This window comes from Pleurodeles waltl, chromosome 4_2, assembly GCF_031143425.1.
Source record: "Pleurodeles waltl isolate 20211129_DDA chromosome 4_2, aPleWal1.hap1.20221129, whole genome shotgun sequence".
Taxonomy (NCBI): domain Eukaryota; kingdom Metazoa; phylum Chordata; class Amphibia; order Caudata; family Salamandridae; genus Pleurodeles; species Pleurodeles waltl.
The window spans coordinates 89,483,547-89,497,676 of NC_090443.1; the positions used below are offsets into that span (position 1 = coordinate 89,483,547).

The 14,130-nt window shown below is 43.0% G+C and overlaps 1 protein-coding gene across 1 annotated transcript in view; it reads left to right on the forward strand.

Moving 5' to 3' along the window:
- LOC138292289 (zinc finger E-box-binding homeobox 1-like) overlaps window positions 1-14,130 on the forward strand; it is a 399,590-nt gene that overhangs the window by 39,800 nt on the left and 345,660 nt on the right. The gene's annotated exons all lie outside the window — the stretch shown is intronic.

Consider the following 14,130-nt stretch of genomic DNA (forward strand, 5'->3'; position numbering starts at 1 on the left):
TTGGCAACCAGAATAAGTTTGAACTTCATGGTTTCTGCTAGAGATAGGCATTTTACATCCATTGTTGGCAAGGATGGGGCAATTTTTGAGTGAATTGGCACCGTTCATTGTGAAGACTTTTTAAACAGAGTATTGCCACTGTACGAAGAATCTCAATGCTGTGACTGGCAGGGGGTCCTCCATGTGGCTCCAGTACTCATTGGAAATCACACAGAAGAGCACAGATCCCTGGGGTACTAAGTAAGTCACAAGTCATGGTTGAGATCTAGCAGTGCCCATCTAGATGGGACTGTGACATCTAGAAAGGTTTGAAAACAATAATTCAAAGTGCAATTCAATACTGTGCATGTCAAGAGATTGTTGATTTGTTGTTATCAAATTAGTTATTTTGGCTGAAATGGTCTGGAGAAAGAGATGAACCCCAGAGAACTCAGCACTCAACACCCATGCAAATAAAAAATCTGTTCATGTTTTTTGCATAAAGTAGAGAACCAATGCAGGAGGCACAAAAAGGAACTTAGTAGGGTCTGTGTAGTAAAATATTGTGGTCAATTTTGATTATGGGGTGATAGTATAGAGAAGTAAAAACATATTTGCTTACAACCAAGTTCCATTAGTCAAAGAGCCGAATCAAGACAATGCCTTTTTCATGAAAGCTGGTGAAACCTACGTTTAAGCTCTTTACATAACATTTATTATATGTTGAGGGCTACTAATGCTATTTCGGGCTCCTGTGACATTTATTAACCTCAATTGCATCACCAATCTCTGGTAAACACTCTAAAAATGCCTTACAAAAAAATTAATGGTAAATCAATACGTAACTCTTAAAACTCACAGACAGTTATTACACCAGGGAGCCTAAAGCTTACAGAGCTTCAAAAGTTAAGCTTTTTTCCAGTTACGATCTTAAATTCCTTAACACCTCTTGGTATCCTCCATTCTCACCCACCATCCTCACAGGTTCAATATTGTGAGACCTTAACTGACAATTTTAAAATCTTGGTGCTCACCCGAAGAATATGAAAAGAAACACCTTTTTAATCCAAAAAACACATCAAGTAAGCACTGCAAACAAATAAAGGCATCAATTATTTTATATACAAAAGGCTCTGAGAACTTGGTGCCAGATGTACGACCATGAGTTTTGCGACTCACAATTTGCGACTCATTTGCAAAATGCACAACACTGTAACTCACACTGTTTGCAATACGCAATGGAGTCGTAGCTGACTTACCTCATTAGTATTCATGAGGTAGGTCGCAATTTGCAACCCCATAGGTAATGGCTGCACTTACAGGGATGATGGCCTACTGGGGACAGCAGACCACCATGTCTGGCACTGCTTTTTAAAGCATTTTTTTAATGCAGCCATTTTTCTTTAAAGGAAAACGGGATGCATTTCAGAAAGAAAAATTAAACCACTGCCTGCTCTGAAAAAGCATTTTTTTCCTGTTTGCGAATGGGGTACCATCAATTTGAAATTGGTGGTAACTGTGATTGTTTTGCAACCGCAATTGCAGTCACAAAACAAATATACATCTGATAGAGCGTTCCGTACTAATAATTTACCTGTACTTGGACGCTCTCTCGGCCGATGAATCTTTTGGCTAAGTGGGACTCTCTTCACCCGAGATCAGTCAATTTAATCAAATCAATAATCAATATCGAACGTAAGCAATGCCCTGATGAACATAACACTTAACAATTAATCCAGAATAAATTTCGGCGAACCATGACCTTCCGGTCATGAATAACCACACCAGTTTATTCAAAGTTAATGAATTTTATTTCCCTATATTAACAAAGCTAGCACAATATAGATGTGTCTCAACACCAAATGATAAACGTAAATGAACATTAATAGCTGTCCATAACGACGAAACAGGTGCAATCTATGCAGCATTTGAATAACAAGGCATTCGATGATAGCAATGCAAATCACTAAAACTATAATCTGTAACGAGCTAATTGTATACATTTAGTCAGCATAACAAGGTCTCAAATTGCATCGTGCAACAAAAGGAATCCTCATCTAATCTCAAATTAGCATCGGCATGTGGGACTTCATGCAAAAACAATTTAGCAACATTAATTTAGAAAAAAAAACTCCTAACTAAGGCGCTTATCAAAAATCAGCAGTTGGTTACCTAAAAGAAACACAATGCAATTGTACAATTTCCTTTCATATTTACCAATTACAATCAGCATTCAAGGAAGTCTTCGTCTCACAGGTACCGTTTCTCGATCAGCATGGGACGGGGCAAAGGGGCAGGGGTGGACGGGGCAGTTGCCTCACGGCGGCAAGATAAACTACTACTTCATGCAAAGGGACAAATCAAAGTTAAAATCTCTAGGGTAAGAATCATTTAAGTCTCTTTCTCTCGATTAGAGAAAGAATCAAAGTCTCTCAAAATGGCGTCGCAGCAAGGTGGGCCATATTAGCTGCAAAATGGCGGGTAACGGCAATAATGGCTGTAATGGCTACTTTCTTCTCGTGCACCTGGTTTAAATAGACAACAGTTCAAATCCAGTAGGGTCTTCCATTGGAGGGTTCATAGGTTGGCTTCAAATTATCCAATCAAAAACAACAGTTCTCAAGCTTTTACTTAAGCATACATTATCCTTGGAGACGGGTACGCAAGTTGCAACATTTTATACCAATTAACTCATTTTCAGAGCTTCCATTGTCCGCACCTGCAGATTGACCTTGGAGCAAAGAGAAAAATGCCAGGCTGGCACGAAACCTTAAGATAAGCATGTGAACGATCTCAGTGGAAAAGTACAGCTTCAAGCAGAAATACACGTTTATTAGTACATTGGAAAAATACGAGCATCTAAACCGTGAGACAAGGCAACTAGGCCGAAGCCTCCATTAAAGTAATGCTAAGCTAAAACATTTCAAACAAGCAAATCATAGCACACGTTTATGATTATGTCGGATTAGTGCACTTCTAATACATCACGTTACATAAAGCACGCTTATAAATGTTGGCAAACTACTCTGAGGGCACATTTTGTCCCCGTACAATCTTTATTAGTTCGGTTAAAGTCACTCTTGATTATTGCAGCACTACGTTTAAGCGTTAATAAATGTAAACCCTTTATTTCTGCGTCATCAATCCCTCCTCTGATGACTACTTGTCATCACACAAACTATTCCCACAAATTTTATTCCATTAAAATTCTGTCAGTTCTCTTTTCCTTTTAGTTCCCCTAGTTTTCGCTTTATATTCTTCTGCCATTCTTTTCATCATTTTCTCTTCCTTCCTTCTTTTAATTCTTTCCATAATCATTATTATCCCCCTTTTTATTCCCCAAATTCCAAATATAGAAATCAGTACTATTAATATTCCCTGTATTATTTTTAGTAATATTCCATTCCAAATTCCACCAATCCAATTTCCCACTGAAGCAAGTCCTTTTCCAACCTTCTCCCACACTCCTGGCTCTTTCAATTCCTTCAAGTCTGCACTCTCTTTTGTTAGATTAGCAAGCATAGTTTTAATTTTCACACTGTTGTCTGGAATATACGTGCAACAGTGGCGCGCACCAAGCTCTTTCCGCTGCAAGCTCAGCATCTATCAGGATTATAGCACCTGAAAACTTTGTCAACATGTTATCCACTATAGTAGACAACTTTCTTATTTTGATGGAATTGAACACAACTCCCAATGAAGGAATCATGGCTCCAAATATATCTCCTACCACAGCAGCTGTGGTCTCTCTTTTCTGGATACGATGGGATCCAGATGTCTTTGGAATCATCGATAGGTCATCCAGTTGATAAACCTTTGGGAACACTATACCCAAATAACATCTTCCCCACCATCCCTTCGGAAGACGATAATAGGCATTATACCCACAAATGTAATATACACCTGGTATGACAGGGTCAAGTCCGTTCATCATGAATGTCCATTTGGCCTTAAAGATAAACGTATGTTTACACTCACTCGCTCCTACGAAAATGTTATCATAATAAGATTCACCTCGATATATACAAAATTTCCCTACATGCCAAGCATCTAAAGCTATTCTCCCTTGTGTCTTTATTGCGGCAAAATCATAATGATCTACTGAAGTCCTCTTACTTAGCTCTTTTTCTAATTTCGCATTAATTTGTGCCCTTCTATCATCTGTGCGATCTAAAAAGCTTATTTCTACTGCAGAGAGCGAGCAGGTAAGGTTTTCCCTATGAGCGTGAGCCGTTTCAAAAGGTTGCATTGGCTCGAAAAATTCCCTCATTATTTTAGCATCCCAATCTTTAGCAATCTGGCTTAGCTGCGCTATTATAGGAACATATGCAAAGGTAACATCATAATTTGAGTAAAAATACTGTATGTTAGTTTGACCATAAAATCTAGAAGTTACTATACTACATGTAATCCCGTATGTAAGAGGCATGTGGTGATAAGTCACCCCTTCCTTTACTGATGTCGGTATCTGTGTACAGACATAACAATCTTTCGCATCCATAGTCTCAACATATTCTGTTAGCAAGCGATAGAAAACATTATACGAAAGTTCTTTCTTATCATGCAAGTGTCTCTCATCTAATTCTAGTCTTTTCAATGCGGTTAGTTCAGTGACAGTAACAGGAGCAAGAGTAGAAGCATCAATTTTCTCATTCTCACCCTTACCATGCATTCCAAGCACGATTGCCATTATTATTAGTACACATGCAATTACCAAGCCTATACACGCATATTTACAATATTTCTTTCTACTGTTTTGTGTAGCCATGATCTGTATAGAATCAGAGAGCTAGAAGCACCTATAAAGAAACTATTTAGCAATTCAGTTACAAAGCTGAACGAGCGCAATGTTCACACAGTTTTCTTCAAGAGGCCAGTCACTTATCGGTTAGCAGCATTTGTCTCAATTCGGCAATAACTCAGTCTTTTATCAGTTCAGCAAGTGTCTTATCCGGTTTAGCAATGTCTCAGCTGGTTGTTTGTATCACGTTATATTGTAGCAAGCAATGTCATTTATCACCCTTTCAATCAACAGTGTCCATAAAACTTTTCTTTCCTATTGGTATCTCTTCTTCTTCGTTCTCGAGGCTAAGAGATACAAATTCGTCAGTCCAATCGTCATTGACTACATATGCCCATTCTGGACCGGAATATCTCCTGTTTGGTATCCTTTTCCTTTTCAATTTTGCTTCTCTTTTCGATTCTGCCTCACTGGTACTTTCCTCTTTGGTCAAGTCTTTTCCTTCAGTTGAGGATGGTACCACGACAGTCACTTCCTTTCTTTTCTCTTTCACTTTTGGCCTTTCTCCGTCGTTCAAATCTTCTTTAGTCCTTTGTTTTATTGGTGATATACTTAGTCTCCTCTTTGCACCGTGTCCATTTGATGGACCTGCGATCTTTTCTGTGGAAGCTTGAACTGTTTCGTTCTGTTCTGCCTTGTCTCCTCCTTCTGGGGAATCAATCACGTTCTCTTTTTCTTTTTCTGTATCGTCTGCTTCTGGGAAAGCCCTCCTCTGATCAGGCTCTCCTGCTTTTTCACCTCTTTCGAGCCCTTCGTCACCGTTACTTTCTTCAGACTCTTTATCACTTTCAGCTGCTTCAGGCTCTTTGTCACCTTCAGCTATTTCAGGCTCTTTGTTACCCTCAGCTGCTTCGTCGCTGTCTGAGGTTTCTCCTTGGTCTTCCCCAAGTGAGTCGATCGTTTCGTCCTCAGAGAATATTTCTCTCTCTTCTGTTCCTGCCTGTTCGCTTTCAGTTCGGTTTTGCTCTGTCTCAGCGCTCAGCACTGTTTTATCAGGCACTGGCAGTTTCAGCGCTTCAACTTCCTCATCTGTGGGACACAACACTTTCTTTGTGTGACTGGCGTGAATCCAGTTGGGAACTCCCGCACACTTCACAGCAGTAGTGGTCGTCAGGATCACTTGGAAAGGGCCTTTCCAACGGGGTTCCAGACACGACTTTCTCACGTGCTTCTTTACCACGACCCAGTCACCTGCTTTCAGTGTGTGTCCTGGACCTGGGATCGGTGGCAAGGTGGTTGCTTCCACCTGGTGAGAGAAAGAGCGAACCACATCAGCCAGACCTTTGCAGTAGTCTAACACCATATCATCTGTAATATTCAAAAGCGCGTTTGCGGGAACTGCAGGAAGTCTCATAGCCCTGCCCATGAGAATTTCGTGCAGAGACAATCCAGTCTTTCTATCAGGGGTGTTTCTCATTGACATTAACACCAAGGGCAATGCGTCAGGCCATTTCAAATTTGTCGATGCACATATTTTCGCCATTCTTGATTTCAATGTACCATTCATTTGTTCCACCAGTCCTGAGGCTTCAGGGCGATAGCTACAATGCAGTTTTTGCTCAATGTTCAGCGCTGCGCAAAGTAACTTTATCACCTCGTTATTGAAGTGACTTCCCCTATCTGATTCTAAAGAGATCGGGAATCCAAAACGTGGTATCAACTCCCTCAACAATAGTTTTGCAACTGTAAGGCTGTCATTTCTACGTGTGGGGTATGCCTCAATCCAGTGACTAAAAATGCACACAATCACCAACACATACTTCAGACCTCCATGCACAGGCATCTCAATGAAGTCCATCTGCATTCTACTAAACGGGCCACTCGCCCTACCAATGTGGCTCGCGTTCACAACCGTTCCTTTCCCTGGGTTCATCTGCTGACAAATGACACATCGATGGCAAACTTCTTCTGCAGCTTGACGAAATCTGGGGTTAAACCAATCAGTTTTGAACAATCTTATCATGGCATCTCTCCCTAGGTGAGCCTGCCCATGATAGAACCGCGCTAGCTGCGATAAGAGACCATTTGGCAAAAAAAATTTCCCTCATTTGAAACCCATAACTCATCTGGTCTCTTTATACATTGTGACTTAATCCAGGAATCTCTTTCATCCTCCCTGACGTTATTCTGTAACGCTTTTAGTTCATCCATTGTATCTACGACTTTCAAGGCAAATGCTTCAGCTGGTTCGAGTTCTGGTTCACTTATCGAATTCCATTCATCTCTGAGTAATATACAGTTCAAGGCACAAAATCTTGCGACTTGATCCGCATATGCATTTCCCAGAGAAACATAGTCCTGTCCTTTTGTATGAGCACTACACTTTACCACTGCAACTTCGGCTGGCATTTGAATGGCGTGTAACAATTCCCTTATTCTCTCCCCGTTTTTCACTGGGGATCCTGAAGAAGTCAGGAAACCTCTCTGTGACCATAGTTGTCCAAAGTCGTGCACAATTCCAAACCCGTACTGACTATCAGTGTAAATGGTGACTTTCATCAATGCAGACAGTTGACATGCTCTTGTAAGGGCTACAAGTTCTGCTACTTGTGCAGAATAGACTCCTTGAAGCCAGGACGCTTCCAAGACACCTGTTACAGTACATACAGCATATCCTGCTTTCAAAATTCCCATCCCATCTCTTAGACATGAACCATCAACGAAAACAATTTGGTCATTTTCATCAAGCTTAGTATCCTTAATGTCAGGTCGAGGTTTTGTGCAAAATTCAGTCACCTGAAGGCAGTCATGCTCGACGTCTTCAGCGTTCTCAACTTCAGCATTTTCACCGGGAAGCAAGGTTGCTGGATTCAGCGTAGTGCACCTTTTCAGCTGCACATTCGGTGAGCCCAGAATTATCGTTTCATACCTTGTGAGTCTTGCTCCAGTCATGTGTTGCGTTCGGGAGCGGGTCAAAAGTATCTCAACTGAGTGAGGGACCATGACTGTTAATGGGTGTCCCATCACTATTCCTTCACTCTGAGTGAGGCTGATACCAACTGCTGCCACGGCGCGCAAACACCCTGGAAGTGCTGCTGCGACCGGATCCAAAGTAGCTGAAAAATACGCTACTGGTCTGTTTATGCCACCATGGGCTTGAGTCAAGACAGACAAAGAACATGCATCACGTTCATGACAAAACAATGTGAAAGGCTTTGTGTAATCAGGCATACCTAAAGCTGGAGCCCTGCACATGCATTCTTTCAATTCGATAAAAGCATCCATCTCATCTCCTTTCAGCTCAATTTGATCCAAGGCATCCTTCTGGGTCAGCTTCAGTAAAGGCTTTGCTAGAGTTGAGAAGTTGGGAATCCACTGACGACAGTAGCTTACCATTCCCAAAAACTTCCTCACCTCCCTCCTTGTCTTTGGTGGACTCATTTGAAGTACACTCGTTATTCTTTCCTTCATTATTCTCCGTGACCCTTTCTCTATCTGATGACCCAAGTATTTCCCTTTCTTCTGACAGAACTGCAATTTGGAAGGAGACACCTTGTGTCCATTCCTTCCCAAATGGTTCAACAGAGCAATGGTATCGGCTGTGCAGCCACTTTCTGTCTTTGATGCAATCAGTAAGTCATCGATGTACTGTACTAGGGTTGAGTCGAATGGCAATTCTAATGCTTCAAAGTCTTTCTTTAGAATCTGATTGAATATTGACGGTGGCTCAGAAAACCCTTGAGGAATTCGACACCAACTGTACACTCTGTCTAAGAATTTGAAACAAAAGAGAAATTGACTGTCCTCATGAAGAGGCACCGAAAAGAATGCTTGTGACAAGTCGATGACTGAGAACCACTCGGCATCGCAAGGGACTTGAAACATTATCACAGCTGGATTTGGTACAACAGGGCAACATTTAATTATGATGTCATTTATTTTCCTCAAGTCCTGTACAATTCGGACCTTTCCACTCGGCTTTATTAGTCCCATGATTGGTGAATTACATGGACTGCTTAACACTTCTTTCAGTACTCCCTGCTTTACAAATTCGTCAATGAGTTGGGCAACTTTCATGAGGGTGTCTTGTGCCATGTGGTATTGTGGGGTCTGGGGAAAGGTTGCATTGGGCTTTACAGTCACTTTCACTGGTTCCACTCCTTTCATCAATCCCACCTCTTTCCCTGTCATATCCCACACTTCCTTTCCGACTGTTTCCCTTAATTCAGCTGGAATATCTTCTTCAGTTATCATCGGAAAAAGACAAATCAGAGGATACTCTTCATCGACAGTTTCCATCTCATCCCCCTCTACACTGTCCTCTTCTTCCCCATCACTGCTCGTCTGAATTTTGATTCCATCGTTCGAACACATAATCGAACAACCCAATTTGCATAATAGGTCTCTCCCTAACAGTGCTATCGGGCTTGAGTCACATACCACAAATTTATGTAACCCTTGATAGTTACCAATGCTGACTGGTACCGGATCTGTAATTGGGTTTGTCAGGTGCCTGTTTGCTACTCCCACCACTTGAACTGTTCTCCCTGAGAGTGGCAAATTTGGTACTTCAATGCTCTTAACAGTTGAACGTGTGGCTCCTGTGTCAACCAAGAATGAGACACGATGACCCATTACTCTTCCCTCCACGTACGGACCCTTTTGATCAACTTCCAAGGATGCTGCAAGCACACAATCTCCTTCCTCTCCTGAACTTTCACTCTCCCATACATTGTTTATTCCACTCTCACTCTGTAATGGGAACTGTTGTACGGTGCCATTTGTATTCATTACCTGACCCGAGACCTGTGGAGGAACCATCACTTGTTGCTGACTCATTGGTGCCAAAGGTATTTGCATTTGCTGATTAGGTACCATGGGAAACTGCTGTTGCATTGGCTGCATTTGCGTCATCTGCATACGGGGCATCTGCATCTGCTGCGGCTGCATGGGCTGTAATCCCTGTAGCTGATTTATGGTCTGAAAATTTGAGTTTGGACCTCTCATTTTCGGTCCTCTCATTGTCTGAGATGCATTGACATCATTGTTTTGCTGACCAACACCTGCACCTTCCTGCACCACCATAGGGCACTCGCGTTTCCAATGACCGACAATTCCGCACACGTGACACGGCATCACCTTTTTCAATGCCTGCACACCATTCGGAGTCACAACAGTGTTCAAATCCGGACCATTATTCACAAAACCTCCTCTGCCTCTGCCTCTCGCCTGTGGCTGAAACATCATATTTCCCTGCAACTGCGGCTGCGGTTGCGGTACCTGTTGTTGGAACCCTTGCAGACCTGTCTGAGCTGCTTTAAGCTGCGTCATCATCACTTTCTCTTTCAACTTTTTCTGTTTCACTTCAATTTCGTCGCTACAGTATTTCGCATAATTCAACACCTCATCAATAGGTTTCGACTGCCAACAAATCAAATGCGACTTTATCATCTGACTTATCTCTGGTCTCAGCCCTTCCACAAATCTAAACACAAAATGAAGCATGTCCTTCGCCTCTATTGTTTCCGTGCCACTGTAGTTCTTGAACGCCTTCAACAACCTCTCATAGTAACTATGAATCGACTCTTTAGCCTCTTGGGCAGTTCGATCGATCTTCTGCCAATCCACATTTTTCGCGGCAACCTTCGTCTTCAAATGCTCAATCACCTTATAGTACAGGCTCATCACCATAGGTGATGGTGCACCCGTATCCCTGTCTCTCTCTGGTTCACTTGTCGGCCAACCTACAGCTCTTTTGCAATCCTCCCACAAATCTGCCGGAACCACAATCTCAAAGAGAGTGTTCAGGTCTTCCCAGAGACATTTTGCAAGCTTCACAAACCTATCAGTCTGTTGATACCATTCAATCGGTTTCTCTCTCAGTTTGGGAAAATCATCCGTAAAAGACTGAATGTCGCTTCTGTGCCATGGTACATGTATTAATTTTCCCCCTGCTGTCTCCCTCATTGGTAACATGGTTACTGCATCACTACTCTGTGGTCTTTTCTCGTTGAGCTCTGGGACACTGTCTTTCCTCTTTTCATTTCTCTTTACCCATCTGCTTTCCCATTTGTCTAAGCACCTCCACACTTGTGCACTCTGCAACAATTCTCTAAGGTGCGCCTTCATGCCTGCTGACCTCATGTGTTCAAAATCTGTGGTCCCAAAATCCAACCTGTAGCTCCTGCTCAAGTGTTTCGTCTTGTCTATATCAACCCCGTTTTTGTCAGCTATTTCTTGCAAGCTTCTATGTACCTTGTTCACTTCTCTCGTAATCCTGGGACATAGATACCTCAGCTCTTCTTCCGAGTAGGACTCTAACCTATTCACACCCATAGTCCCTTCCACCAATTCTTGTGCTTCCATGTTCAACCTGACCCTATTCAGATAATCTTCTCCCTTCCCACTGGCTGAGCTTTGTGTGGAATTCAGACTGTTGAACCACTGTGTCAGCTGTTGCGCATTCAACCCCATCAGTGTAGCATTCACATCGACTGCCATTGATGGTTGCGGCAACTTTTCAGTGTTCGATGATAGCTGTATCATCAGTGGGGGACTCGACCTCACCAGTGTTGACTGAGCACATATGGGACTAAACTCCATCAAGGACCCAGATCCAGTTGGCTGAGCCGCTATCGGAGTTATCCCTGGAGTGTTTTCTATGCACCTCCTTTCTGTCCCATTCTGCAGCATTGATCCCTGACCGCTCATACCTAAGTTAGGCTGACTGTACAAAGGTACCGGTGGACCTACAGTAATGGGTAGTGATATCGCATCTGGGTTCTGTCCATTCCCCATGTTCTGAGACATGTTCATTCCCACACTATGGGTCATCATTGCCGGCATGCCCATCTGACTCCCCGTCATCTGAGCATGTGCGTTTCCCCCCTGCATCTGCTTTTGAGGCATCAAAAACTGGGTTGATTCAGCTTGTGCCAGTGTTGGGTTGTGACCATTCTGTCCTCCCATTACGGTTGGATCTATAATCATTCCCGTACTGTTGTCACTGCTGTAGTACCTTGGGACCTGCGGCTGATAATTTTCTGCTGGTTTCAATATGGGCACATCTGGATATATTCTCCTAACCTGCGGTATCTGCGGGGTGAACAGTAAACTCGGGTCCTTAGATCCCGATGATGCTCCTGAACTCTGAGTTTCACTGTTCTGTAGCGGTGCCGGAGGGGCAGAACTGGTACTTGGACCTTGTCCACTCTCTGCATAAGGTGGTGGACGGTCGTTCAGCAATTGCATGATTAACTCCTCATCCTCTAACTCCTCTTCTCTTCTCAACTTTTCCTCGTCCTCTCTATCCTTGGAACACCTCCTGTTTGTCTTACAGGTAGCTTTCTTACCTGTCTCCTCTTCTTCCTTAGTAATTGCAGGAAACAATTTTATCCCCTGCAATACATCTGATCTCCACACCTTCTGTGCATTATCCCACCTAGCGTCCGCTAGTGTCTTTTCTACCTTCCTTATCCTAGTCTCGAACTTATTTTGCTGCTGCTGTCTAGCCATTAGTTCCCAAATCGCTAGAGCCTCAAACTGTGCTGGCCTTGGAGGTACCTTCATGTCGTACATCGCGAATCTCAAATTCTCTAGGATCCTTATATTGAATGTCCCATGGACCGGGAACGCTACGCTCCCATGTTTCTCTGTCAGCTTGTGCCATTGCTTTAGCCAAAGGCACGGAGCTACCCCCTTTTCCTCCATTACAATGTAAGCTGGTGTACCTTCGGGCGGCGTCTCCTCTCCTACGCTCGCTTTAATGTAAGACTCCCCCTTCATCGCACTCTTTAATGCTTTAAAAAATTTCATTTTCTCGTCTTTTATTTCACAAAGTTTGTAATCAATAGGTGACTTTAATTCCCGGAATACTCTTCGCCTGCCTTTCCCCTTCCAATCGAGCCCCACGGACTGCGTCCAATCCGTGCGCGACCCTTCTCTACAACCAACCTATCCCAGCGCGGCTCCTAGTGACGTCACACTCACACACTGCGGCTGACAAAGCCTCGCGGCTAGTCCTCCTTCACTCAGCTCCTCTCGTAACAACTTCTGGCATGTATCGCGAGCTACCAAAAATATAAAACAGATCTGTCGGTTTACTACAGGAGGGGTAACACAATCGCTTCAGGACCTTAGGGATTTTTCACTAGCCTCGGCAGTTATTCCATCTTTCTCGGTCCCCACTTTCGCAAGCAAAATCTGACCCGCAGACTGCTCTCAACTTGTCAGTGATCTATTCTAGTGCACTTAGAATTTGTCAAAGCCCGAAGTCGAAGTTTCTTTCACTCCCTTAACACACGTACCGACTCGTTGACCACGCCCGGTCAACCTACTAAACCGACCAGACCACAACATAAACAAGTGTCTCATACACTTTTCAACATACTCCGGAGTCTCTTGACCTCGCAGGGCCCGTCTCAACAACAACAACCACGTGGACCTTTTTATGCACGAAGCGCCACATGCACATGAAGTTCGACGACTTCCCTACTCTCACACTCGGAGTCGCACCTCCGCTATTTCTATGAAGTTCGACGACTTCCCTACTTCTACACTCGGAGTCGCACCTCCGCTATTCTCTAAAATCCTCGCAACCTTTTCACACAATCTGCGGCAATAAGCTGTGCAAGCTCAAAATCCTAACTTCACTCATACCATCACTAGTACCGCCAACGCTGATCTCACACCTCCATTCTCTTCATTCGCAAGCTCCAAGATCCCGGTGAAAGTCGCGGTGGACTTAGCCCATCATCATTTTCTCAATCTGTTTTACCCAAGAAAATCTAATTCAACTTCTCGAGTGGGATCTCAAAAGTCGAAACCCGTTAATTCAACACCATGTATGTTTCGAGTGGGGTCCCAAAAGTCTAAACCGTCCTCTGCTACCATCTACTTATAGAGCGTTCCGTACTAATAATTTACCTGTACTTGGACGCTCTCTCGGCCGATGAATCTTTTGGCTAAGTGGGACTCTCTTCACCCGAGATCAGCAATTTAATCAAATCAATAATCAATATCGAACGTAAGCAATGCCCTGATCAACATAACACTTAACAATTAATCCAGAATACATTTTGGCGAACCATGACCTTCCGGTCATGAATAACCACACCAGTTTATTCAAAGTTAATGAATTTTATTTCCCTATATTAACAAAGCTAGCACAATATAGATGTGTCTCAACACCAAATGATAAACGTAAATGAACATTAATAGCTGTCCATAACGACGAAACAGGTGCAATCTATGCAGCATTTGAATAACAAGGCATTCGATGATAGCAATGCAAATCACTAAAACTATAAACTGTAACGAGCTAATTGCATACATTTAGTCAGCATAACAAGGTCTCAAATTGCATCGTGCAACAAAAGGAATCCTCATCTAATCTCAAATTAGCATCGGCA